Raw genomic sequence first — 26854 nt, 5'->3', positions numbered from 1 at the left:
TAATTATTTAAACAAGGAGAGAAAAAGGCATGTTATCTTCCCTAACAAAGATTAAAATCAATTTAATTGGTTCTCCACTGCCTTGACATGATTCTCGCTGTGAGTCAAGCAACCAAAAAGGGAAATTAATATCGCAGCTGTTAATCAAGTGATATTTGTGCACTCTATCTTATTAAAGCTACAGGGGCAGAAAGAAAAACTTCCCATTGCTACTTTTTGGACCAATTTGTTCACACTGTATTAAATGGGATTTCCCCCCCTTCAAAAATATAGATGCTGTACTTATGTTTTGGAGACAGAACATCTACAATATGCACCAAATGAACAAGGCTGAAAATGTTGTAGACTGTATGTTGCTAATAAAAATCTGCTATAAAGAATAAACCTAGTATTAATCCAGACAGACTGAACTTTATTCAAAAATTATATTAATGAGTTCCAAATTAAATTGCCACCCCACACCCCATGCTAAGGGATGATCCAGAAGTTGTAATTACTAGCAGAGCTGCAAAGATCTTGTGTACTAGTACTACTAGTTTCCTTTTGCAATCCCACCTCTGCAAAAGGAAACTCATGCATGCAAGCCAGGAGAGTGACTTGTGGCTCCACTTGCATTGCATGAGTTTCCTTTTGCAGAGGTGGGATTGCAAAAGGAAACTCGGGCAATGCAAGTGAAGCCACAAGTCGCTCTCCTGGCTTGCATTGCGTGAGTTTCCTTTTGCAATCCCACCGGGACTCACACAATGCAAGCCAGAAACTGCAAGCCAGAAACACATTGCAAGCCAGAAACACAATGCAAGCCAGAAACTCACACAATGCAAGCCAGGAGAGCGCCACTGCCTCCACTTGCAGGCAGCTACCCTCGGTTTAGGAGTGGGGGTGGGGGGTGAAGCCTGCTATGCAAAGCACAGAAGAGCTAAAAGGAGGATGTTATGCAAGGGAGTATGGGCATTCTCTCACACACAACACACACAGGGGAGAGAGAGAGATTTGAGCAATGAAACTTACTTTGTTAATGCAGAACAGAAGAATAAAATGCAGCCAGAGGGCAGTGTGGTGGGCAAACGGCAGGCAGGCAGAGTCAAGGAACGACCCCAGCAGCAGCAGCTCTCACAAGCTACTCCACTCCACTCCTCCTGCGTGCAGCAAGCAGGGAGGGAGGAACTGAGACAACCAGCATGGTGGTCATGTGTTCTCCAGCAGCCAATGGGAGCTCCCGCCCACCGGAGATCTCCGTAATGACCAAAAAAAAAAAAAATCACACAAAAATTTTTTTTGCCAAAAGCAGGGGACTGGCAGGGGCACTTTTTGGCGCCCCCTCCCAAGTGGCGCCTGGGGCACGTGCCCCCCCTGCCCCCCCTATCGTTACGCCCCTGGTGGAAGGATGGTATAGAAATTGAATGAATGAATGAATGAATATTCTATAGCATTTCATTTTTTTCAAAGGAGAGGAATACAAGGCACATGTGCTCAGGGAAGAATCCAGCGGTAACCCCCCACCCACCCACCCCCAACAAAAACAAACCCACACCACAGATGTTACGGCTAGTAGTGGGTCTGCAGGCTTGTGCAAATACTCATAACTCATAAGCATGTATACTGCATATCATTATTAATTAAAAAGAGAGAGAGTGAAGAAAGATGAAGATAAGGGGAAACACCAGAGAAAGCTAGCTAGTGACTGTCTGGAAGTGGGCTGTAGGTCACCGGAAAGAGGATTGCAGCAGAGATACTTTCAGGTGTGGGATGGAGGGGCCTTGCCGGGCAGAGCCAACACTGAACACTCCCAAAGGCAACAAATCCAGACAATTTGGTCATAGTACAGGTCCCCACCAGTGTCCAAAGATCCAAGAAAGGCTTTGGCCACACCCAGTGGTGCACCTAGGTAATTTTGGAGCCTGGACCTAAAGGCCTTTGGCACACCCTCCCTGAAAGTTAAGCATCATCCCCCTACACACACACATACATTATGACATACACAGTATTCAGCTTTTCGGGAGCCAAAGGGTTAAGCTTAAGGGGGCGGACAGGCAACAAGGGGCTTGAGGGGGCAGAATGGGTGACAGCCAAACACGAAGCAGCAGGCAGCGGTGGGGAGGAAACAAGCAAGCAATGTCACAAAGCAAACATAAAAACCTCAGTGCCGTCCTCTGCCTGTCCCTCCCCCACTTCCAATTTTTAGAAACCTTTTTTTAAAAAAAGATAGGTCTTCCTTCACATCTGTGTTTTGCAAAATTTAGGCTGCCACTGTGCCCACAATTACCTTCCTCGTCCAACTCGCTAGACTTACTTCTGAGTAAAGGGCTGAAAGGGATGATTTTGTTAGAAAGAAGTGGAAGTGAGAGGAGGAAGACAATTCAACACAACAACCTTGCCTTCAGCGCCTCCCGGTCAGCGCAATCCAGCCTCATCGGGCGTCCGCCTCCTCCCAGCCCAACACCAAAGAGAATCCATAGGGCTCGCGTTTTAGTGGTTGTTGATTTTAATTCTGGAAGTGCTTCAACACTATTGCTCCCATTAACCAAAGGAAATCCAGACAGAGTGAGGCAGTACGATTGAGTAACGCGAACACCCCCAGCAGCTGCATAGTCTCCCTGGCGTGACTAGTGCATTTGGGCGCCCGCGGGTGGGTGCTCTCCCACTGGCTGCAGTGCCAGTCCAAACTCAGAGAGCATGCACGGCGCCCCCCCCCCCCACACCCTGCTACTGGGAGCTTCCCCAGTGAGCACTTGCTGTTTCTTTTCAGGCAGCGTTTGTTATTTGCTGCCTGAAATGAGACCGAAGAGCTTGCTTGGGCTTTAAGGAGCTCGAGGCCACGGCCACTTTGTTTGTGATGTCACAAAGGGGGCGTGGCCGCATGCAAAGGGGCGTGGCCTTGAGCTCCTTAGAGCCCAAGCAAGCTCTTCAGTCTCATTTCAGGCAGCAAACAGCAAACGCTGCCTGAAAAGAAACAGCAAGTGCTCGCTGGGCCCTGCGGAAGCTTCCAGTAGCCCGAATGGTGGTGGTTCAGCACCGCACATGCTCTCTGGAGTTCCGTTCACGCTGCAGCCAACGGGAGAGTGCCCGCCTACCGTCGCCACCCGCCCGTGAGTTGCACCTGCGCGAGTGAGGGCAGAGTGCAAGCGGGCCAGCCACGGTGGCAGTGGTGAGCAGTAGTGGGCGCCCGTGGGGATTGAATTGGGGGGGGGTGTTAAAATTTTTTTTAAAAAAACTGTGGAGGTTGGGGGTGGGGGGGACGGGGCATGGCAGGCATTTTTTCACCCCCCTGCAGCTGGCGCCTACGGCACGTGCCCTGCCTGCTCCCCTTGTTATGCCCCTGCATTGTGAGTCCTTTGGGGACAGGGACCCACCTTATTTATTTTATTTATTCAGTTTCTATACTGCCCTTCCAAAAATGGGTCAGGTCTGTTTACACAGAGAAATGATAAATAAATAAGTATATGTTGAATCGCTCCTTTCACTGGAGGCAGTGGTGATCCAGATGCCCAGCCCTTCACATGAGTAAGCCTAGGGACCGCATATGCTCCCCCCAAGGGGAAGGGGCTATGCCTCCCATCCCCAACATCACTGTATAAAAAATAGATCTGTGCCATTCAAGAATTCCTGGGTGGATCTGCCTCTTAAACCCGACCACAAGTCTCACCGCCCTGCCATATCTTGCCATCCCAGCACTCCAATGGTGTTGCCCTACTGATGTTGCCAGCTCAAGTGCATGACTTGTGAACATACATCGTTGTCACTTCATTTTAAAATAGCAAAGCTATAGTGCCTGACTTGCCATCCCACCGCCTTTCTCTTCTGATTGCCAGGAGAGGGCAGCAAGGGACAGAATAGGAAGAGGGCATGCCTCATGTGACTTTGCTATTTGACAGTCTTTGAAGCAAGCTGGGTAAGGTGGGATTTGGTGGCATCCCTGTTGCTGGGTAACTGCTTTGTTGCATCATAGACAGGGGGCAGGGCAAGTGCTCTGAGAGGCAGCCAGTGAGAAAGCAGCAGGGATGGAGTGAGTGCAGTCATGGCTGGGTCTGCGCCGCAGTCTCTATGATTATGGTTCCAGGAACTGAATGAAACCATGGTTATGGCTCCATCCTCATTTGGACATAACGCGGCCGCCGAAAAACCTCAGGTTACCATGGCAAAACTCACTACAAACCGAAGGTTCAAATGGGAGTTTGGTGAGGCAAACCTCAGATTGCTTTTGCCATGAAACTACAGTTTCACACATTCGGATGTTCATGATTTCAAACTTCTGCCCCATTTAACAGCGGTTTTGTGTTATGTGTGAATGTGGCCAATATGGAGTATTGGGAGACCCATGGAGTTATGGGGACTGGGGAGACCCGAGTTCAAATCCCCATTCAGCCATGAAACTAGTTGGGTGACTCTGGGCCAGTCACTTCTCTCTCAGCCTAACCTACTTCACAGTAGGAGTGTGCACGGTTTTGGTCCGGCACAATAGAAAAGACTGCCAGACCGGGGGGGGGACTGTTTCTTTAAGCGGGGGTGGTGGTAGTACTTACCCCCCCCCCCGCTCTTCCCCCTCCGGTGCTCGTCCTTTGTAAAATCTTCTTGGGGTGGCAGAGTTCTTCCCTGCCACCCCTGCCCCCGTCGTTGTTCGTAAAGGCTTTAACGAGACAAGCATTGGCGGCACTCCTCGGTGCGCGCGCTCGTCTCTGACGCTGCCGTGCGCGTGCCGCATACGTCACGGCGTGCGTGTGGCAGCGTCAGAGACGAGCGTCCGCGCCGAGGAGGGCACATGCACGCCACTAGCGCTTGTCTCGTTAAAGCCTTTACAAACAATGACGAGGGCAGGGGCGGCAGGGAAGAACTCTGCCGCCCCAAGAAGATTTTACAAAGGACGAGCGCTGGAGGGGGAAGAGCGGCGGTGGGGGGGGGTAAGTACTACCACCACCACCCCGCTTAAAGAAACAGTCCCCCCATGCTGGACCGGGGGCCCTCTGGACCATGCACACCCCTACTTCACAGGGTTGTTGTGAAAGAGAACTTCAAGTATGTAGTACACCACTCTGGGCTCCTTGGAGGAAGAATGGGATATAAATGTAAATAATAATAATAATAATAATAATAATAATAATAATAATAATAAAAAATAATATTTTTAATAATAATAATATCAATATTTGCATAATATAAGTGGAAAATCAGACATCACAAAGACCTGGCAATGGCTTAAGAATGGTTACTTGAAGAAAGAAACAGAGGGTTTAATACTGGCTGCGCAAGAACAGGCACTAAGAACAAATGCAATAAGAGCAAAAGTCAAAAAATCCACAATAAACAGCAAGTGCCGCCTTTGTAAAAAAGCAGATGAAACAGTGGACCACCTAATCAGCTGTTGTAAAAAGATCGCACAGACTGACTACAAACAAAGGCATGACAAGGTAGCAGGGATGATACACTGACTGGAACATCTGCAAAAAATACAAGCTACCTGTAGCCAAACATTGGTGGGACCATAAAATTGAAAAAGTTGAAGAAAATGAAGATGTAAAAATATTATGGGACTTCCGACTACAAACAGACAAACATCTGCCACTCAATACACCAGATGTAACTGTATTCGAGAAGAAAGAAAAACAAGTCAAAATAATCGACATAGCAATACCAGGGGATAGCAGAATAGAAGAAAAAGAAATAGAAAAAATCGCCAAATTCAAAGATCTACAAATTGAAATTGAAAGGCTGTGGCAGAAAAAGACCCAAATAATCCCTGTGGTAATTGGCGCCCTGGGTGCAGTTCCAAAAGACCTTGAAGAGCACCTCAACACCATAGGGGTCACAGAAATCACCATCAGCCAATTACAAAAAGCAGCTTTACTGGGAACAGCCTATATTCTGCAATGATATCTATAACAATTGACAATAAAATTCAGCCATCCCAGGTCCTTGGGAAGGACTCGATGTCTGGATAAAACAAACCAGTCAATAACACCTGTCTGACTGTGTAAACAAGAAATAATAATAATATGCTTTTTAATAAAGAAAAGTATAAATTGAACTAGGTATAATCTGAGTTATGGGAAAGAATGGAAGCTAACATCTCCCTAGACCTTTTCACTTTGCTTTAGATCCTTTAGACGGTTTGCCTGAAGAGCAACCTCCATATTCACTTTAATTTTGCTTTAGGCTGAGTCCAGTGGCAATCGGGGTTTTGCAGAGGCCTCCCTGAGAAATGTTACCAGTCTTATCAAAACACTTTTTGCTTTCCTCAACATCGTTCTGATGTTTCACCTGAGAAGGAACTTAGAAATTCACTTTGAATTTTGCTTTAGATGAAATTTCCGGGGCACCTCAAGCCCTTTTGGATTCAAGTATCTTTATGGATCTTGACCTAACTGTTGTGTGTGATGAGCACTTCCTTATGTTCCATGACTCTTTTAAAATTATGGCATAGAGCAGATTTCATAGGCCTAAACAGACAATGAAGAAGCAACCCCATGGATTTCCATGGTCCTTGACTTGCACTTTGGGTAACTTAGAGGCATATATTTTATTTTATTTTTAAAAGCAAACTTAAAAAAACCCCAAAACACCCAGTCATAAACATTTGAAACTTTCTTGGTTCATCGGTTTAACTCTCCAGAAGAAGTCTCTGTCACTTATTTATTTATCTAACATATTTGTATATTGCCCAAAACGCAAGTCTCTGGGTGCTTTACAACAAAACAATAAAAACAAGTAAAAAAGGTTAAAATATTACAACAATTTCAAACTTAAAACAACATTAAAACTATTAGAATTCACCAAATATTAAAAGAGGATCTAATTAAAAGCTGGGGTGAATAGATGTGTCTTGACTGCCTTTTTAAAAGTTGTAAGAGATGGGAAGGCTCTTTCTTCAGCTTGGAGCAGAGAAGGCAGCAGTAACAGTTGTCCATTTGGAATGGCCACCAGAGGGAATGTGGCATGCGCTGCCAGCGGTTTTCAGTGCAGCTTGTTGACAGCAAAGCCGTGCTTAGAATGTGGAATTTTAACTGTTCCAGGTGCACTCCCTACATCCTTGTCCTCCCCCACCCCTGGACTGAAAGAAACATGAACACCTGATGCTTTATGTTTTTGATGCACCTGAAGAACAGTTTTCCTCTCCTCTCCACACTGGGATGATTTACAGGAAAAATGCATGTGCAGGACTCTGTCCACTGCCATGTATACCACTGAATTTGGGGGGATCAATTGTCACTGGACTGCCCATGTCCAGAGACTGCTCAGGGCACCCCCTCCCCTCCGGGCACCCAGCAAACAAGCCACTTGCCAGCTGGGATAGGGCAACTAGTGGCACTTCAGTATTTTGATGCCAGCCATGCTCCTTGTGATAGCATCAGAAGCACGTCAGTGCAGAGGGCATGTACAGCATTGGGGCATCATGCTCTACCCACCCACCCCCTCTCAGCTGGCCAGTGCTTTGTTCGCCAGTTGAGTGCTTCCTTTCTCTCCCTCACTTGGTGCAAGGGAGAGAAAAAGATCCCCCAGCCAGTGAAGGAACTGCCCACCAACTCGTAGAGGGCGATGGGCAGCCTGGCTGTGCTTCAGTGCCAACCCGGCCGCCTGCGTCATTATGCTTCTGATGTCAGCACAAGGATTGTGGCTGGCATCGAAACACAGAAGTGCCACCTGTCGCCCTCTCCCGGAGGTAGGCAGCAGCAGCAGTGGAGCACAAAGGTGATAGCAGCAGGAGAAGTGGTGATGGGAGGGGTGCCAGCCTTCCTATGCCCCTGACTGTATCCATACGAAATGAAGCTTCAAAACAGTTTAAAGCTGGGCTTTAATGGCCTCTGGGGGAGGGGGAGGGGAGGGAGAGAGAGAATGAACACATAATGTGGTGATGTCTCACTGGATGGGCTTGTAAGATGCTTGAGAAATGTTTTATGCAGTATGGTAGCCTGGAGGCATCCAGAAATTGGAACTGAGATTGAAGAAATTAGTGATCACTTATCCAATGAGTATTTCAGGAATGCTGTGTGTTTTTGTAGCAGGGTTTCCATTGTGGCATCACTATGTATCTGATCTGGATCAGGATGACTAGGTTTTAAATCCCCCCTTAGCCACTTAGCCCTTAGAACGTATTTGTTTGGCCTGGCGTTCCAGGGTTTTTTAATTTGTTTTAATATTTTAACCCGATTTGAGGGCTTTTAATCACTGTAATTGTTTAATTGTTGTTTTAAAATGTTTTAAAATTGTTAATTGTTGTTATATTGTTTTTAATTTGTTTTAGCTCTTTATTGTTTTAGTGGTTTGTTTTAATTTGTAAACTGCCCTGATCCATTTTGGAAGGGCAGTATATAAATCCAATAAATAAAGAAATAAATAATAAGTTCAGGATGGCCTTGTTCTGGGTGACCTTGAACCAATCAGCAGCTCTCAGCATTTGAGATGAGGACAAAATCTGGAGTCTTCTATGCCCTCCAGAGTCCACGCAGATCCTAATGATTTGTTTTGGCCTGTCACCTTACCAGGCCTTCCATGCCTCCCTTTCCCAAAATTGCCAAGGCAATTGATGGCAGTAAGGTGGACTCTAGGCATGTTTAGTTGGGACCTCAATGCTGAATCAAATATGTACATCAGTACCATTGTTACCTGTTGGTCTCAGTGGCTCTGAGTGGCTCCAGATTTCTGCACATGCTTGTGGGGCCTAAATCCTGAGGAGCTACCCCTACTAATGACTTCTGGGGCCTTCCCTACCACCACCCCTTGATAATAGGTTTGGGGAAAGGGAGGGCTCTTAGCAAGGTGGGCTGTGGAGAAGGCTTTTTGGCCTACAGGTGAAACTCGGAAAATTAGAATATCATGCAAAAGTCCATTAATTTCAGTAATGCAAATTAAAAGGTGAAACTGATATATGAGACAGACGCATTACATGCAAAGCGAGATAAGTCAAGCCTTAATTTGTTATAATTGTGATGATCATGGCATACAGCTCATGAAAACCCCAAATCCACAATCTCAGAAAATTAGAATATTACATGAAACCAATAAGACAAGGATTGAAGAATAGAACATATCGGACCTCTGAAAAGTATACCGTGTACTGTGCTTGATTGGCCAGCAAACTCGCCTGACCTGACCCCATAGAGAATCTATGGGGCATTGCCAAGAGAAGGATGAGAGACATGAGACCAAACAATGCAGAATTGCTGAAGGCCGTTAATGAAGCATCCTGGTCTTCCATAATACCTCATCAGTCCCACAGGCTGATAGCATCCATGCCACGCCGCACTGAGGCAGTAATTGCTGCAAAAGGGGCCCAAACCAAGTACTGAATACATATGCATGCTTATACTTTTCAGAGGTCCGATATTGTTCTATTCTTCAATCCTTGTCTTCTTGGTTCCATGTAATCTTCTAATTTTCTGAGATTGTGGATTTGGGGTTTTCATGAGCTGTACGCCATGATCATCACAATTATAACAAATTAAGGCTTGACTTATCTGGCTTTGGATGTAATGCGTCTGTCTCATATATCAGTTTCACCTTTTAATTTGCATTACTGAAATTAATGGACTTTTGCACGATATTCTAATTTTCCGAGTTTCACCTGTACTCTGCCCTTGATAACATAATTGGGAGCAATGGGGCCGTTTTAACACAATTGTGAGAAATTGAACAAATTCAGGGTGCACAGTGGAAGTTCTTCAATTTAATTCACTTTAAATAGCCCCATTTCAAACTGGATGAGGGAAGAGGTTATACTTGTAACTTTTTAGCACAACCTACCTTCTAGGGTTGTTGTCAGGAAAAAAGGAGACACCTTTCCTAGTACATCAGCCAGCATGGTGTAGTAGTTAGAGTGCTGGACTAGGACCGGGGAGACCCGAGTTCAAATCCCCATTCAACCATGATACTTGCTGGGTGACTCTCGGCCAGTCACTTCTCTCTCAGCCTAACCTACTTCACAGAGTTGTTGTGAAGAGAAACTTAAGTATGTAGTACACCGCTCTGGGCTCCTTGCAGGAAGAGCAGGATATAAATGTAAACAAACAAACAAACAAACAACAACAAAAAACCTGACCCTCATGGCAGGAAGGAGGGGTATGGATATATTTATGTGAGAATAAAATAAGATATTCCAAAGGAATTGGAATTGGTGAGGGTTTGTAAACTAACTTGATTTCTGCCAATTGACAGAAAGATTGGGTATAAATAGAACAACAAATGAATCAATTTAATAGAGAACAGAATTAACAAGTGGAACCTGTGACAAAATTGTTCCATCCGATCTGAAATCTCATGTGTTGTATTATGACAGCACAGGGCATTGATGGACAGCAGGAAGGTGACATGTAGGGTTGGGAGGGTCTTGTCAGAACAGAATTCTTTCTCTCCTCTTCCTCCTCCCAAAAACTTCCAGTGCTATTGTCTGTGTCCTGTTGATTGGCAGAAGAAGAACTGTCTTTCAGAACCTTCATCTGAGTATCCTGTGGCAGCAAAGTGTATATACTCTCTGCTTCCTTGGGGATGTTTTTTGGTTCTGGGGGCGGTCCAGGCTTCCTCCTCAAACTAACATTTTTAGGCATGCCTTGTGTCCCTCCTCACATCCCCAAATGTTCCCTTATCCTTAATGGGAATTTCCAGAGGCTCTTGCAGAAGCATGCTCCATTAGTAGTCGGCAATATATTAAGAGGTGTGCGGGCTGATTATGGAGGTGTGAGGGCTGATTATGTTTAGTGAGTGGTAAGATCAAAAGGCATTTGACACCTGCTCAAAAACATTCTTTCCTTATTTTCTCAGTTGTTCAGGATCTGAGTCCTATGAATGAAAATAGGTTCTGGGAATAAAATCCTGGCACCAGCAAAAACCCTTATTAGCAGTATCTTTAAAAGTTTGACTTGGATTCCAGGAAAAAGTAGGTCAAACCTCAAAAGATCAATTTCTTTTTTTAAAAAATAAGCTATGTTATATCTACTTAAAAAGCTATTTTACTAATGTTATTTCAGACTTCTGTGAGGACTTGTTTTATTTTATTTTTATAATACCACACCTAGCATACTCTGTTTCCTTTATTAGTTTTTGTGTTTTTCAACAAAGTGTAAACAAAATCTCTGTGTTTTTTAAAAAATCAATAATACCAGTACAGCATATTGGGCCCCGATAACTTGATTAGGCTTTTAAATAAACATACATTTAACATTTTCATTACAAAATCTATACAACTGTGTATAGCAATTCACATTTCTCTCAGGTTTAGCAAAATATGACCGTCACACTGAACCTTTATTCCTGAGAAAAAACTTCCTTAGCTTTCAGATTCATTTAGTTGGTTTGGCATAGGCCGTGATAACAGAGACTCTCTCATGACTGAACTACAAATGATTGTAACAAGTAAGCAATCCCAAATTTTAAAAAGAACTTGGGGTACATCCTGGGGTACAACCTTTTTTTAAAAAGTGGATATTGTGGATTTTTGGTTGTGAAATGATTTTTTCATAGGGAATCCCTATGAAGAAGTTATTTCACAACCAATAATCCACACATCAAAAATTCCTATAAATTCACCCTTGGCAGTGACGGCAGTAGCTTGGAGGGGACAAAATGGAGATCGCTAGGGACAAAATGGAGGCTCGAATAGCTAAATTGACTTGAACTCGAACCGAGGGTGATTTGATTTGACCTCGAATCTGGTATGCATCCTCAAGGGTAATTTCATTTGAGGTCGAATAACTCAAAATGCCTATATTTGAATCGAATCGATTCAGTCACAAATCGATTCACACATCCCTAACTCTTTCTTGGTCCTCTTTCTCCAGACTAAACTTACCTGGTTTCTTTATCCTTTTCATATAGGATTTACATTCTAGACCTTTCTAGACCTTTTATTATCTTGGTAGTACTTCCACTGGATCATTTTCAATTTGTCAACATGCAGTGATGTTTTATTTTGCACTTTTAAAAATAACTAGGGTTATATGAAACTGGTCCTTTTGTTTCTACATATATTTCTGCCTGCTCACATGCTAGCCTTGCATGTTCAGGACATTTATCAACAAACATGGATATGCAATTTCTCTATTGTGGATCTGAACTGTCCTGTTTCATTTGCATACTGTTATCTATGATAGATTGACTACATACCATGTTGCACATTCAAAGTTCAGAACTTTTCTACAAGGTATAATGCAGATCTGACGCTCAGCTTTGCATCATCTGGCACATCCAGGAACTCCATCCCCCCACCCATTGACCTATCATTCTCAAACCTGCTGCCTATTTGAGACACTTACCCGTAATGGTGAATATGATTTTTTTCACATCAAGAGTAGAAAATCACAGATATGTTTGGCATCCCTAAAAATAACATATTCCAGGGAGCAAATGCTGCCAGACTAAGCAACTGTTTTGCAGCTTACAAAATCAAAAGTGCCTGCTGCATCCTTGTATCTTCTCACAAGATATAACAAATTAATAAGAATGTTCTCATGAGCAACCTAGCTCAGCCTAGGCCAGCCAAACCCAGCATCTAACCCCAACCTTTAGCTGGGGTTAAAGACGCAAGTATGCCTGCAGCCCGAGCACACAAATCGAGGTCCACAAGTTAGATCTCTTGCACCTCAAATGTTCATGTGTCTACCATCTTGGATCAGGGCGGGTGTTATCATTACAAAGTGCACCACTGATGTGTTCCTGTGTGTCACTCACTACAGCTGTTCCAAATTTGGTTCAGCTCGGTTACACAGTCCTCAAGTTAGTGCACCTGCACCTCAAAGGTTTATGCATCGGTCTACCTACAGACCCACCATACCCACCCGGTTAGATAATCTCAGATGGCCCTTTTGTTGGTCCCTGATTTCCGAGAGGTTCGGGGTTCTAGGAACCACGAAAGGACTTTTTTGGTTACTGCTCCACTTTCTTGGAACTCTTTCCTGTTCAGATACGTCTAGCCCCTTCCTTACTGATCTTCAAATCTCTATTGAAGACTTTTCTTTTTCGCCAGGCTTTTGCCCTATAGTTTACTTTATTTGTTTTTTGTTAGTTACTTTAGTTTTTAATTTAGAATGTAATATTTAGTGTTGCCTTGTTTGCATGTTTTTGTGCACTGCCTGGAGTCTTTGGAGTGGGCAGTATATTAAAGCTTTCAAATCAATCAATCAATCAATCAATCAATCTTGGATCGGAGTGAGTGACATCATCACAAACTATACCATTGGGGCATCCCTATGTGTCCATTCTGCTGTAGCAAATTAGGTTCAAAATGGTTACACTGTCCACAAGTTAGGGCACTTGAACCTCAAAAGTTTACATGTATGCCATCTTGAACTGGGTTAGATGACATTGTCACAATCTACACCATTGAGGTGTCCCTGTGTGTCCCTACAGCTGCAGCAAATTTGGTTCAAATTGGTTAAGCAGTTAACAAGTTAGCCCACTTCAAAAGTGTACGCATCCGCCATCTTGAATCAGTGTGAATGACATCATCAAAACTATGCCATTGAGGTGCCTCTGTGTGTTACTCACTGCAACTGTACACAATTTGCCCACTTGTGCCTCAGATGTTTATGTGGCCGCCATTTTGAATTGGAGTGGATGACATCATCACTCACCATGCCATTAGGGCATCCCTATGTGCCCCTACAGCTGTAGCAAATTTGGTTCAAATCAGTTATCTATCTATCTATCTATCTATCTATCTATCTATCTATCTATCTATCTATCTAATTTATCTACTCCCCAAACTTTAGTCTCTGGATGGTTAACAGTTAGATAAAACAATTAAAACACATATAAAATTTTAAAACAATTCAACAGTTTTCAATCAACCACAAAATTAAAACCTAAAAATTTTAAAAGCTGAAAAAGCTTGGGTGAAAAGATGGGTTTTCAGATGTTTCTTAAAAATAGCTAGAAATGGAGAGGATTGTATCTTAGTAGGGAGCGCATTCCACAATCTCGGGGCAGCAACCGAGAAGGCCCGTCTCTGTGTAGCCATCGGACAAGCTGGCGGTAACTGGAGATGGATCTCAACTGACCTCAATGGGCGGTGGGGCTCATAGTGAAGCTCTTAAATACCCAGGGCCTAAGCCGTTTAGGACTTTCTAAGTTATAACTAGCACTTTGTATTTGGCTCAGAAACCTATTGGCAGCCAGTATAACTCTATCAGCAAGGGAGTAATGTGGTGTCTCCAAGATGACCCAGAGACCAACCTGGCTGCCACATGCTGAACCAACTGAAGTTTCTGGACTACATACAAAGGAAGCCCCACGTAGAGCGCATTACAGAAGTCAAGTCTGGAGGTTACCAACAAATGTACCACTGTTTTGATGTCATTAATCTCAAAAAACGGGTGCAGCTGGCATATCAGCCGAAGATGATAGAAAGCACCCCTGGCCACCGCCTCAACCTGAGAAACCAGGGTGAGGTGTGGATCCAAAAGTACTCCCAGACTGTGAAGTGGTTCCTTTTGGGGAAGTGTGACCCCATCTAGAACAGATAGGGCAAAATCATCTCTGGAGTTCTGACCCCGCACAATAAGTACCTCCATCTTATCTGGATTCAGCTTCAGTTTATTCTCCTTCATTCAGCCCATTACTGCTTCCAGGCAGGCATTTAGGGAAGGTATGCCAACTCCTGAAGAGGCTGACATGGAGAAGAAGATCTGGGTATCATCAGCGTACTGATAACACCCTGCTCCATATCCCCTGATGATCTCTCCCAGCGGTTTCATGTAGATGTTAAAAAGCATTGGAGAAAGTGTGGAGCCTTGAGGGACACCATACTCAAGCTCAGATTTCAAAGAGCAACAGTCTCCAACCGACACCATCTGGAATCTGTCCAAGAGGTAGGAGTGGAACCACTGTAAAACAGTGCCTCCCACCCCCAACACCCTCAGACCTTCCAGAAAGATACTATGGTCAATAGTATCAAAAGGTGCCGAGAAGTCCAAAAAGACCAACAGAGTCACACTTCCTCTGTCAATTCCCAATTGGAGATCATCCATCACGCCGACCAAGGCAGTCTCCACCCCATAGCCTGCCCGAAAACCAGTTTGAAATGGGTCTAGATAATCAGTTTCCTCCAAGAGCTCCTGGAGCTGAGAGGCCACCACCCTCTCAATTACCTTGCCCAGCCATGGGAGTTTGGAAACAGGCCTATAATTGCTCAACTCTGAGGGATCTAATGCAGGCTTCTTTAGAAGAGGTCTAATGATTGCCTCCTTATGACAAGGAGGCATCCTGCTGTCCCTCAGAGAAGCATTTATGATTTCCACTAGGCCACCTACAACAGCCTCCCTGCTAGATAGAACAAGTCATGTTGGACAAGGGTCAAGAGAACAAGTGGTAGGCCTCACAGCTCCAAGCAGCTTGTCCACATCCTCAGGAGTCACAAACTGAAACTCATCCAGTCAAATTGCATAAGAGGAGTTGTTGGACACCTCCAGTTCAGACATCAACAGAATAGCCTATAGGGAGAAGCTGGGACCAAACTGGGCCATGGCACTAGCCTCCCCCAACCAAGTCTCAGTAATACATACCAGGTCAGCTCCTTCATCCACAATCAAATCATGGATGAGTTCAGGTTTATTTTGGACTGGCTTGGCATTGCAGACGAGCGAGATAAGGCTATGTGAGTTGTTGGCAGTGCTCCCTGAGGTCAAAGAGCTGGCAGGGCAGCTGGAAGGGGAGATAGCTATTAAATTTCTGACTATCCTTCCCCTAGAACAGCCAGCTGACCTGTCAACATTACTTCTTCTATTCCTCATCACCACCGGAATAGCTGCCCCACATTCAACGAAAGCACCCCCATATCCCCATCTCCAGATGAACTCAAACACATTGCGACAACTTCAACCCAATTCCAAAACAGCTTTAAACTAATTAAACAGAAGCCCCGCTATTGACTACCTCCCTCTTATACAAATATTTGGGCAGAGGGTCTGGCTCAGGTCTGGTCTGGTTAGGCAATTCACAAGTTAGCCCACTTGCGCCTAAAGGGTTTACATTTCTACCATCTTGGATCGAGGTGTGTGACATCATCACAAACTATGACACTGAGGTGTCCCTATGTGTCCCTATAACTGTACCCAATTTGGTTCATATTAATCCAGGCGTTGCAAAGTTGATGGGCACACACACACACACACACACACACACACACACACACACACACACACACACGGAATGATGGGTGATCTCATAAGCCTACTAGAAAGTAGGCTAAAAATTAATAGAGTTCTTTCAAAGGTCTGTGGAGTATTTTACTTCCACTTTAACATATATTTTTCCCATTGTAAACTTCTTATATCAGATTCCAGGCAGAATAAGAATCTATTTTAACTTTTCTGCCTTGAATGGCATGCAATTTTGTTTCCAGGGAAACTGTAGATTTGTCTGCAGTAAATACCATGTTAGAAGACGCATGGAGAGGGAAGAGGAGGAGCATGCAGAAGAGACATACCAATTACATATATACAAGAAGACTCCTGTCACAATTTCTGGTTACCATCCTTATCCTTCTGCATTATTAATGCCCATGAACTTTGAGCTTAACACAATTCTGTTCTTCAGAAATTAGGGCTACAGGCTTTTGGACACTTTTATGGGTATAGGTCCCTTTGGATTTATTGGGACTCAGCTCTCAGTAAGTGGGATGGTGCTGTCAGTAGAACTCTTCTAGTAACCAACATCAAGAAATGTACAAGTATAAGAATATGTGATTGTATATTCATGTTCTACATAGGAAACAAAATTTTTGGTGAATATAATTACTATAGAAATATAATGTAGCTTTTTCCTATTACCTGAGATGAATTTATTTTAATAGAGTTCTTTCTACTTGTGCTTGAGAGCAAAATTTGTCCTGGTATAATTGAAGCTCCACTAAAATTAAGTAATTCCCATCTCACACCAGGGCAAGTACTAGCCTGTCAATTATAATAAACTGTTATTTTTAAAAATTTAATAACTAATAGACTGATTATTGGTTATCATTAAAAGATGTTTTTCTGATTTGGGGTCAGGAGTCAGCAGGCGTGGCCCAAGATGATGTGGTGCCTGAGGCAAGGTGTCAAATTCTGCCTTCCCTTGATGAGGTCCACCTCCTTTCATAATCAGCTTTGGTGTGGAAGGCAGGGAGGAGGGATGGTTGCCAGCAGCCTCATCTTCTCTCCTCATGCTTTTTGCAGATTTTGAAAGGAGTGTGAGGAGAGACATTCTTTGAAAGCCTTGCTATGTCAAATTAGTTGCAAAGAGCTGCTCTGATGGTGGTAGGGCAGAGTGACATTTTGCGACCTGATTGCTGTCCCAGTAATCTGTCACTTAGCACAACCGCCTCACCTCATGAAAGAGTGAGGTACAGCTGATGCTGAGTTTCTCAGGTAGTTACAGGCAGAATATCAGAAATCAGTTAACCTCAACATGCCAAAGAAACAAGTACATAGAAATCTACTTCAGTTCTAATAGTGCCCCCATGTGGCAAATGCTTACTTACTATTATAGCAGGCCTGCGCAAATTCAGATTTGAAAATTCAGGTTTTATCTGAAATTGCCCCAAATTGGTAAAAATCAGTAAAATTTGAATCCAATTTTTTTAAAATGGATTGGTAAGGTTGGAATTAATTCTGAAATAACAAAATTAATTCTGGAAACTGTTCAGAATTTCAGAATTAGCAAAATGGAATAGGATTTTTCCCCATAGAGGTGAATGGGGAAATTGAACAAAATTCACTAAAACTCACCAGTTGGTCTTGAGACTTGCCACACTTGTGGGAGGTGGGGGGGGGTAGAGACCTATGCAGTGAATTTCAAGAGAATTGGATAATCCTCTGATTTTGGGTGAATTTTTGAAATTTTTGTTAAAATGGCTAAAAATTGTGAAATCTGGTTTGTTTCAAGCTAGAGCTTCTCAAAAAATTCTGAAACAAAATACCTCCTCCCTTGGCACATCATTCCTTGGACCATCAATTTTATATTAATTGGACCATCAATTTTATATTATCCTTTATATTATCCTTTTATGTTATCCTCCTTGGACCATCAATTTTATATTAATTTTTGTCTTCCCCATTGCAGAAGCACATAGTCAGTGAAAATGAAAGTGCTTTGAATCTGTTTTTGTGTTTAGAAAGAATTCTCACTTTCCCTTCTAGCTATTAGGGGATTAAAAGGTATGAAGTCCTTTTAAACCCTTTTAAAAGATATACCTGTTCCTTCAATTGAGATTAAAAAAAATAATATAAAATTTCCTTTTTCCTCCACATGGGGGTGGAATGATGGGCCAAGGAGGGGCTTCAGATCTAAAACCTTTTTAAGGTTCTGGCTTGAAACAAGCCAGATTTCACCATTTTTAGCAATACTTTACAAATTTTTTTTAAAAAAAATCATCAAAACCTATTTGTGACCATAGCCTTGAAAAAAATTTTTCACAGAGTCCTTCCAATGTGGACTTCATGTGTGCCAGATTTCATAACTGTATGCCCATCCATTCTGGAAATATAAAAGGGGGTCAAAGGGGGCATGCTGTTACCGCTTTTCATGAAGACAAAGGGCAGATTCTGCCACATGGTGGTGGAATAATTGTCCAATTCTCTTAAAATTCACTCTGGGTGGGGGGATGAACCCCTTCGCCACATGTGTGGCAAGTTTCAAAACCCTAGGACCAACAGGTGGCTTTTGGTGATTTCCCTCTGATTTCCCCATTGATCGCTATGGGGGGAAATCCAAATTTAAGTCAGAATTTGGATTTGAATTCTGAAACTAATCTGATATCCAACATCACCAGAGTCCATAGAATCTGAAGCTGATATGATCAAATTTGGATTGGGTCAAATCTGAATCCTAATTTTCTGAACCTGCACAGGCCTACTATATGTGGGTTTTCTCTCTTCCACTCAGGGGCGTAACTACCATTAGGCAGGGGGAGGCAGTCGTCTGGGGGCCCCACTGCCTTGAGGGGCCCCCCAGAGACACCTCACATGACTCCCCATTGCCCCCTGCCCAGCCCCAAGACCCTTCAGCCACTTGCGCTGTTTGCCCTCTCTCCTGCTTGTCGTCCTGGTCGGAAATCAAAGCAGCAGGCAAGCTGCGTTTCTCCCTGGCGCCTCTCAGCTGATCGGCGGGTGGGCGGGGCTTCCAGGGAGGCCTCCGTGTAGGCCTCAGTCAAGCCTGAATTCGAGTAGGCTGGCAAGCCCCAGGAAGAAGGCTGGCAGTCAGAGTGGCCACTACAGCTCTCTGCAGCAGACCCTCTTCCCAGGCCAGACAGCTCAGCCTTTGCCAGGTAGAATATGAATTCCTTTTTGTGGTTACACTCCCCCCACCCCCTATATAGGGATCTGCTTGCCATAGGGCTTTGATGGGGAGGGGGGAGACTGAGAAGTCTCTGAATATTTAATTTAAAACTGATTGGAAAATTTGCTGGCTTAAAAAAAACCCTCTAAAAAGTCCTATAAGTGGCTTGTTTCATGGCAGGAAATTACAAAAACTTCTGGAACAAATTTATTTATGTATTAATTAATTAATTCATTCATTCATTCATAAATACACTTATGTTCAAGTTGTTTTGCAACCCAGGTCTGAGTGAGAACTGAGACATGAGTGAGAACTGTCCACGCATGTGTTGTGCTTTTATATTTTTTCCCCTTAGGGTAAATCTGGCCAACATGTGAATGCAGCACCTCCATTCCAGAGGAGATGTGTGTTAAAGGGCTTTAAAAGCCTCTTGTGAAAAACCTCCTGGAATCAAACTTTACTGAATTGGTTCAGAATTCTGAGAAAACAAACATAGGCTCACCCTGCATGGTTGAAAGTCTCCTTTGCTAATCTGCAGCAAGGGGCCCATTTTAATAATTAGTGTTTCTAGTGTCTTCTCATTTGCTCAATTTTGTACATCTGTTTTTTGTATGTTTTGAATGAGGACAGAAATGTGAGAATAAAAGTCCCCTGCTAACTGGGCAAAGAGGCACCTTTTTCTCTTTGTAAACCGCCCTGAGCCATTTTTGGAAGGGCGGTATAGAAATCAAATTATTATTATTATTATTATTATTATTATTATTATTATTATTATTATTAAAAAATTTCTCGGCGGGGGGGCCCATTTAAGAATCTTGTCTCAGGGCCCACTCCAACCTAGTTACGCCCCTATTCTATTATTCCTTCTGCCCCACATTCCAGTGTAACCAGAGCCTATTCAGACATTATGTTGTACTTGTTCTCAGATGTCTGTACCCTCATACATGTTTTTGTGTGAATGACGGTGCCTGCATTCATTTTAAATGGGTACAGGCCCCTCCAATGTATGGTACAGGTAGGAAGTATAATATTACTTCCTCAAGTAATGTTCAACATAATGTGTCAGTAACTGTACCTGTGTGTTCTGTACACAGATCGTACAAGTGTTGAACATCACATGTAAAAAGGGTTTACGGAAATTGCTAAAATAAGTTCTGGAACTGGAGCATGTGTAATTTGTTTTCATTTCAGTTCATTTGCATTAATAAAACCCTTACCAGGGTTCCTGTCAGGGAATTGGCCTATATTGAGCATGTGTACCTACAGCTGCCGACCAAAGATAGACTGTGACTTCTGTTGCTGTACTGTTCATCCCACTGCCCAACAGAGTCAATCCAATAGGATTCCAAGAAGTCTTGGAAGGCTTTAAGGTTGGTTGGTTCTGCCAGCGATTCTGTCGATGCCCTGGTTCAGACTTGGAATAATGAACTTGCTAGGATGGTAGACATGATTCACCGTAAGCACCTTCTCTGACCCGCTTCTAAATTAGTCCCTTGTTATATGGAAGAACAATGGGGTCTGAAGCTGCAAGGTAGTGCAAGTGGAGAAAGGCTCAAATCAGACAGATTACAACACAGAACACATTTGAAGATCTGTGCTCTGGCAATCCGTGCAGCAAAGAAGCAGTTCATTTCTGCCCACATTGCTTCTGCAAGCTCACATCCAGCGGAGTTGTCTAGGATTGTGAGAGGGCTAGTACATGCCTCTCCTCTCTTGAATGAGAGTTTGGATCAATCAATTACCCATTGTGATGTTTTAAATGAGTTTTTTGCTGATAAAATCTCTTGTATTCGAGCTGAACTAGATGCTGCAGTTACTGCAGAGCCTACTGTGGAGGTTTACAGCAGATCCTCTAGTATGGTTAAATTGTATCCATTTCAGTTTGTGATTCCCGAGGATGTGAGAATCTGTGCCTTACCACTTGGCCTCTTTACCCTTGCCCAACATGGCTTATATGATCTAGTAGGAAGGTTATTGGAGAGGGTCTTGTTAAGATCATTATTGCTTCTCTGTGGGAGGGCAAGATGCTTCCTTGTCTCAAGGAGGTAATTATTAGACCACTGTTGAAGAAACCTGCATTAGATCCCTCAAAATTAGGCAATTATAGGCCTGTCTCCAATCTCCCATGGTTGAGCAAGGTGATTGAGAGGGTGGTGGCATCTCAGCTCCAGGCAGTCTTGGAAGAAGCAGATTATCTTGACCCATTTCAAACTGGCTTTCGGGCAGGCTATGAGGTTGAGATGGCCGTGGCTGATCTGATGGATTATCTCCAATCAGGAATTGCCATGGGGAGTTTGGCTCTGTTAATCCTTTTGAATCTTTCAGTGACTTTCAATACCGTAGACCATGGTATCCTCCTGGAATGCCTGAAGGAGTTGGGAGTGGGAGGCCCTGCTTGGCAGTGTTTCCACTGCTACCTTTCAGGTATGTTCCAGATGGTGTTGCTTGGAGACTGTTGCTCTTCAAAACCTGAACTTTTATATCGCGTCCCCCAGGGCTCCATTCTATTTCCATTGCTTTTTAACATCTACATGAAACCGTTGGGAAAGATTATCAGGAGATTATCAGTATACTGATGACACCCAAATTTATTTCTCCATGTCAACTGCATCAAGAAATGGCCTAACATCCCCAAATGCCTGCCTGGAGATGGTAATGAGCTGTTTGAGGGAGAACAAACTGAAGCTGAATCCAAGCAAGATGGAGGTACTCATTGTGGGAGGTCGGAACATAAGAAGTGGCTTAGATCTGCCTGTTCTGGATGGGGTTACACTACCCCAGAAAGTGCAGGTATGGAGTCTGGGAGTACTTCTGGACCCAAACCTCTCTCTGGTCTCTCAGGTTGAGGCAGTGACCAGGAGAGTTTTTTATGAGCTTCACCTGATACACCAGTTACATCCATTTCTGGAGATAAATGACCTTAAAACAGTGGTGCATATGCTGGTAACATCCAGATTTGACTACTGCAATGTGCTCTACACTGGGCTGCCTTTGTATGTTTTCCGGAAATTGCAGCTGGTACAGAATGCAGCAGCCAGGTTGCTCTCCGGAGTTACCCGAAGAGATCATATTGCACCCACTTTAAAATAACTACACTGGCTGCCAGTAAGTGCTGGTTATTACCTATAACACCCTGAGTGGCTTGAGTCCAAGGTGTTTAAGAGAAGTTCTTCTTCTTCATGAACCCCACTGCCTCGACCAGCAGGCCCTGGCAATGGTAACTCATTCCCTCGTCATCTCTTGTTTGGATTACTGTAATGCGCTCTACCTGGAGTTGCCTTTGAAGATGACCTGGAAGCTTCCATTGGTCCAGAATGCGGTGGCCTGCCTGTTTATGGGCGCTAGGAAATATGATAGTGTGAGACCTCTCTTGCAGTCACTGAACTGGTTACCTATTTGCTTCTGGGTCCAATTCAAAGTGCTGGTTCTCACCTTTAAAGCCCTTAGTGCCTGTTTACCTTCAGGACTGCCTCTCCCAGCCAGTCCTCTCCTGTGAGATCTTCTCAGGTTGCCCTTCTTTCGGTCCCTGGTCTCAGAGAGGTCCATAGTACTAGGGCCCGTGGAAGGGCTTTCTTTGTTGCTGCCCCTTCACTTTGGAATTCTCTTCTCCCCCAGATTTGGTCTGCCTCCTCCCTTTCAGACTTTAAAACCTTATTGGAGACATTTCTTTTCTGCCAGGCATTTGCTCTTTAATTCCCCCCCCCCCTTTAAAATCTTGGATGCTGTTTGTTTTTGTTTTTTACACCGCCCTGAGTCTGTGGATTGGGTGTTATATTAAATGTTTTAATAAATAAATAAATAAATAAATTTAGATAAATATTAAGATCATCTGGGTAGCTCTTGCTGTGGCTGCCACTGGTTCATTTGGTGGTGACCCAAAACTGGGCCTTTTCTATGGCTGCAATTGTGAACCGCCCAGGGACTTATGTATGGGGCAGTATAAACATGTGTTAAACAAACACTGTAGCAGGGGCAGCAATGGTGATATCATTGTATTAAGTTACTTTTTGTGAACTTACAGATGAGTAAAACACCATTAAAAAAAGAATGTTGCACTGTTTTATCATTGTGCATATACACATTGGTAATGTGGTGTTGGGGAAGAAATGGATGAACTGAAGGAATTGATACCCATGGCAAACTGAACATGCCAGACTATTTGCAGATTTTAAAATGGAATAATGGAGGTTTCCTAAATGATCAGTTCCACTTCTGAAACAAGATAAGGAGCTCTAGCGCTTCAGCATCCAGGCAGATATTGAATGTGGATGATATCAGAAACATCCCCTACATCTAACCAAACTTTAATCACTGCTTTTTGATCCTATTTTTCTATATACTCCAGGATTGTGCTGGGAAAACTCTGAGCCCTCAGCCCCATGACACTCATGTGGATTGGAAGCAATATTTGTGAGAATCAGCATGGTAGTGGTGGCAGGGTGGCCGTTCATAAAGTTGCTGTGACTTATGCTATTGCAATAGTCTGCAGTCATGAAAACATGACAGCCACATAGATACATGAAGGTATTGGTTCTCCACACATGCAACAAGTTTTGGTTATGACAAATTGCAGTGCCCCGTGAATGCTGCTCAGCCACAAGTCTGGCAATGGTCCCATTTATTACCAAGGGACTCACATGCGGGCTATCATTTATAACAGAACTGGGTCACAGTCTTGGTGGGAAAATTACATTCAGCACGGGAACAGAGGAGTAGGAGGTGAGCCAGGATCTATGAAGATATTGGGTACAATCCAGATGAACTATCTAGAAGGCTATTTGGACTTTTGTAGCTGTTATCAATACCGATGTGTGTGGGACAATTGTTTTTGTTTTGTGTATGGGTAAGGTCACTCAAGGAGTTGGGGAGAAGATGAAAAGAACCTGGACAGTGAAAGGAACTTAGCTTTATCAAGCTATGACTATTTATCATCCATGACTATTTCAACATAGTCATGGATGGGTGCAGCAATTAAGAGCAGTAATTGGAATTCTTTGGTTCAAAAACTGTGCTGGCAATAGCAAAAAATTCTTTTTAACTAGAATCAGAGACTTTTAGCATTGGAAGGAACCTTGAAGGTCTTCTAGTCAACCCCTCTGCTTAGTACAGGAATCTGTTACAATATCCTGACAAATGGCCATCAAGCCTGTTTGAAAACTTATGAAAGAGAGCCCATCACTGTGCAAGACTGTTCCACTGTTGAACAGCTCCTGCATTTAGAAAATTCCTCTTGTCTAGAATAAATCAGAGATAAAAAATGAGGTTCAGAAGAATTCAAAGAAAAATGAAGAAAGATTGGACTTAGAATTAACAAAGAGAACTAAGCACAAGTAGCAAATGACAGTACAGTACAAGAACTGTTGCAGATATAGAGGATGTCAGGCTGATCTGACCACATAACAGCTGAAATACCTAAGACATATTTAACGATAAATTGTGCTCACTGGCTCAAATAAGACACAGGAAGAAGAGATTTTATCAGGCATCAAGGAGCTGAGGAAGGAGGCAATTGAGTTTCCCCAACAAAGATGTCTTGTTTCTTAACAGATGCTAAGTCAACAAAATCTTCATTTGCAGAGCCAGCAGTTTATGTAGATCATTTGTTATTTTCAAACTTCATAATGTTGTTGCTTCTTATTGACTATCTAGCTGTGCAGTGCAGTGGATTCACAGATGGAGCTGTGAATCAAGACTTCCCTGGCCTGATTCTCACCTCTTCCATGAATGCATTAGGTAGCCTTAAGCAACTTTGTCATTCTCACTTGCATGATAGGAATAATAATATTTACTTAACTTGTGGGGTTGTTGTAAAGATAATAACAAGTGAAGCACTGTGCATATTCAAAAAGCTCTATGTAAATGCTTGTATTTTTATTGTCTGTCTAATCTGCCAGTTCCCATAAGCTATGTTTTTGTCATATGTGGTAGAGGTTACAGTGTTGGACTAGGATAGGGGAGATGCAAGTTCAAGTTTCCATTCATCCATGATGACTCTAGAGTCTAGACCAGTCTCTTATCGCTCAGCCTAACCTATTTCAGAGAATTGTTATGAGGATAAATGTAACTATGTACACCACTCGGCTTCTTGGAGGAAAAGCGGGATATAGATAGATAGATAGATAGATAGATAGATAGATAGATAAAATGTGAGGCAGCAAAACAAACCTGAGTCCCAATAGCTCTATTCACACTTTATGTTCAGCACTCTGGCACAATGTGTGTACAGTGTACACAGGTACAGATCTCTATGCTGGTACAATTATTCATATGTTATGTTGAATGCAGGTACAGCAATACTCTTCCAATCTGTACCATGCATTTGAAGGACCACCTCTACCCAGGTTCACTTTTTAAATGAACACAGGTACAGTCATGCACACAAAAACATATATGAGTGTCCAGACACCTGAATGCGGGTACAACATGAATGTCTAAATGTGGACATCTTTTGCATGGTAACCCAATTTGTGTGATTTTCCCCACCAACCCCATTGATACATGCATAAGAGTTAATGTGAACCAGACCTCTCTGCAGTCAGGTGTTTTCATACAGGGCTCAGTTCACATGATTACCTGCATAATGGATAAATTAACTGTAGGATGTGGAGAGGCTCACATTAATTTGCATCAAGCTATTCTAGTCCGGGTGAATATGTGACCCAGACCAATGATATTTTCAGGATTTCTTCCCAAGGTGAAACATCTGAGAGGTTTTAAGGGAAGCAGATACATTTCTATCAGCCAGGTGAAACTTGGGGAATTTCTGCACATCTATTAAAATGTTTTCCAGATTGGTTTAAAAAATAGCAACAAACAAAACATTTCTATCCTGCTCTTCCTCCAAGGAGCCCAGTGTGGTATACATGGTTGTGTTTATCCTCACAACAACCCTGTGAGGGTTATCTTTCATTGTTCCATGAGGAATTGATGGAGCCTTTCCAGACTGCCAGCCTTAGTGTGGAAGAAAGTGGTTGAACATGGGACGACCTAGGACAGGCCTGCTCAACTTCGGCCCTCCTGCAGATGTTGGCCTACAATTCCCATAATCCCTGGCTATTGGCTGCTGTGACTAAGAATTATGGGAGTTGTAGTCCAAAAACAGCTGGGGGGCCTAAGTTGAGCAGGCCTGACCTAGGATAAGAGTGGTCAAAGCGGAAATAAATGGAAATAAGCTCTCCCTGCCATCCTTCTGGTCCATTTTTGGCCAATGGGGTTGCAGAGGTGGTTGGGTGCCCTGCCTCCTCATTCCTATTCAAGTGCAGAGGTAGAGTAGGAGCAGGTATTTGTGCATGTGTGGTGGAGACCCTGCATTCTTTTAAGCCTTTGCTGGTTTTTTAAAAAATATAAATCATAAAAGTTAGACTCATGAAACAAAAAAAATTGTGGTGGGTCTTGAACAAAAATCTATTGTTTTTAATAGATCAGAAATATTAAATATCAATCGATTGGCCAATTGGCTTCAAATTTTGTACACAAAGTTCCACTAGCCTATGCTACAACTGTGCTTGGTTTCAGAGCTCCATAGCCAGCCCTTCCCAATGTATGATTTCCCCCCTAATTTTCCATTGACCTCGATGTTTAAAAAAAACACCAAAACCTTGCAGTTGGCTATAGAGACATG

At 43.3% G+C, this 26854-nt stretch overlaps 1 long non-coding RNA gene across 4 annotated transcripts in view; it reads left to right on the top strand.

Annotated features, from left to right (window-relative positions):
- The window catches only part of LOC128328527 (uncharacterized), a 74072-nt gene that overhangs the window by 12158 nt on the left and 35060 nt on the right, over window positions 1-26854 (top strand). The window contains exons 1-2 of one of the 4 annotated variants that reach the window (XR_008309271.1): window positions 19132-19222; window positions 21559-21657. The exons of 1 other annotated variant lie outside the window; for it this stretch is intronic. This is a non-coding gene — a long non-coding RNA (uncharacterized LOC128328527). Of the gene's footprint in view, window positions 1-2934; window positions 3146-19125; window positions 19223-21558; window positions 21658-26854 lie in introns of those variants that run through there. 2 more of the 4 variants (XR_008309270.1, XR_008309272.1) reach the window with 2 other exon arrangements.

This window comes from Hemicordylus capensis, chromosome 5, assembly GCF_027244095.1.
Source record: "Hemicordylus capensis ecotype Gifberg chromosome 5, rHemCap1.1.pri, whole genome shotgun sequence".
NCBI lineage: Eukaryota > Metazoa > Chordata > Lepidosauria > Squamata > Cordylidae > Hemicordylus > Hemicordylus capensis.
Note: the sequence above shows the minus strand (reverse complement) of the source record. Positions and strands in the feature narration are given on the sequence as shown.